This window comes from Euprymna scolopes, chromosome 16 (assembly GCF_053919585.1).
Source record: "Euprymna scolopes isolate OS-2025 chromosome 16, ASM5391958v1, whole genome shotgun sequence".
NCBI lineage: Eukaryota > Metazoa > Mollusca > Cephalopoda > Sepiida > Sepiolidae > Euprymna > Euprymna scolopes.
Genome location: NC_136497.1, coordinates 83408116 through 83410806, shown reverse-complemented (window position 1 = coordinate 83410806; position 2691 = coordinate 83408116).

The following is a 2691-nucleotide window of genomic DNA, read 5'->3' as shown; positions in this document are numbered from 1 at the left end:
GCTAAATATCAATCACGCCGAAGCACGTATGAATATATTGACTGGCATAAAACTCGTAAACATTTATATGACCTCATATCTGGGTATGCAAGCATTTTCACTTTAAAGATTACAAAGCACGTATCATATCATTTAATCGAAAAGGATGTTTTCCTAAGCTGTTTTTTTTTTAAATACTAGCAGTAAATATTAAAATGTTTAGACCCAAAATTTGCTGAATAATTTGCTAGAGATCGCAAAGGTAAAATCTTTTGAACTTTGACCCCTTTGGCTGCCAAATCTTCAGCCAAAAGCCGATTAAAAAGCTTGCCCTATGTCTGAATACACTTTATTTAAAATTTCAAATGTTTATACCAAAACCTGGATGAGAGGTAATTGTTTTTCACTTTGACCCCAATTTTGACCCCTTAACATTTATTTTCTTGGAGCTCAAATCCAATTAAAAAGTTTGATCCATGTCCAAGGAACCTCCATCTAAAATTTCAAGTGTTTAGACCCGAAATTGGCGGAGAAGTTTGGCAGAGTTTTCCAAGGTCAAAACGTTGAACTTTCACACCTTGATTGCCAAATTTCTGGCCTAAATCCGATTAACAAGATTTTCCCAAATCTCAATACCCTTTATGCTAAATGTCGCGTCTGTATACCGAAAATTGATAGAGTAATTTTGTAGAGAAATGTACACACACAGCCAGACACACAGACAATGTTACTTTATAGATATACTAGCAGTTTCGCCCGGCTTTGTTTGTGCCCTATGTACTATTCATAACTTTATATGCATATTAAAAAGGGTGAATATGTACGGTAATGCCTTTCTATATAATTGGCTTCCTTAACTACTAGAGAGAAAGGTTGGTAGAACCGCAGACGTCACACTTTTTAACTTAGATCACAATTTTGACCTCTTAACATTTATTGTTTTGGACTCAAATCAAATTAAAATGTTTGACCCATGTCCAGGTAACATACATCTAAAATTTTAAGTGTTTATACCCGAAATTGGCGAAGGAGTTTGGTAGAGTCTTCAACTGACAAATATTTCAGTCATGACCTTTTGGCAGCAAAACTTTCGCCCAAAAACGGATTAAAAAGCTTGCTGCATGTCTGAGTACCGTTTACGTAAAATTTCAAATGTTTAGACCAAAAATTGGCTGAATAGTTTGCTAGAGACCGCAAATGTAAAATATTTTAAACTTTGACTCTTGGCAGCCAAATTGTTGGACAAAAACCGATTAAAAAGCTTGCCCTATGTCTGAATGCACGTTTTGTAAAATTTCAAAAATTTAGACCAAAAATTGGCTGGGTAATTTGTTAGAGACCACAGAAGTCAATTTGTTTTAAACTTTGACCCCAAATTTGACCCCCCCTTAGCATTTATTGTTTTGTAGTTCAAATAAAAGTAAACAGTTAGATCCATATCCAAAGAACCTACATCTAAAATTTCAAGTATTTATACCCAAAATTGGCGGAGGAGTTTGGTAGGGGTTTCACAGGTCAAATCGTTGAACGTTGACACCTTTGAAAGCCAAATGTCTGTCCGAAAACCAAAAAGATTTTCCCAAATCTCAATACCCCTTATGTCAAATCTCGAATCTGTAGACCGAAAATTCATAGAGTTATTGTGTAGGGAAATGTACACAGATAGACTGACTCACACACATTTTCACTTTGATAGACATATAGATAGATAAGGGGCCAACAAGAAGTATGATTTTAATTGCAGTTAATTAAATTGAGATCGAGAATTTAAAATAAATGTTGCAAATTTAACTTAAGTAGAATAGATTTATACCCACGTTATACAGGGTTGCCCACTTAAAAGTAGCTAGATCTCTCTAATCTTTCTCTTATAGACCAACTGACACCACAAGACAAATTGTAATTCTTTTTCCAACAAGATGGCGCTATATGCCACACGTCTCACAGATCACTGACACTAGTTCATGACATGTTTATTGAAGAGAGAACAATAAGCAAAGGGTTACGGCCACCACGTTCCCCAGACTTGTCATCATGTGATTTTTATCTTTGGGGGACTTTAAAACCAAAATGTTTATGCAAATGATCCTCAGAATCATGACCAACTAAAGGATAACATTACCAACGCGATCAGGAGAATCACCAAGGAAGATCTACAGGAATTATCTGCAAACGTTGTTAAGCGTGCTCAGAAATGTATAGATGTCAACAGGGAGAACTTCCAGCATCTTTTATAACGCTACAGGTAATTTAAACAATAAAAAAAATGTTTCTCCTTTCTGGACTACTTTTAAGTGGACCACCCTGTATTTCATTATAATATTATTATGTAAGATGCTATTGAGGATGAAAATAAAAAGTATTTTAGTATATCTCAGCTTATAATTATAAAATGATTGTTATATCTACAGAAGGGCTACCTCTACTCTAAACCTCCATCGTGACAGCAACAAGATCAAGTTGGAAAGGGGAGCGAGACAAAGCGACATCTCGCCAAAACTCTTCACAGCCTGACTCCAGGATGCGATAATCAGTCGGATTAAGTTGGAGAGTAGAGTCAAAATCGATGGGGAACACCTGTCACATCTCATCTTTGCTCATGATATAGTACTGATGGCATACTCTCCTCAGGAACTTGACGACATCCACTCTAAGAGTAAACCGATTAGGCTCAACAGACCTCAACGTACATCTTGAGAAGATCAAGGTGAT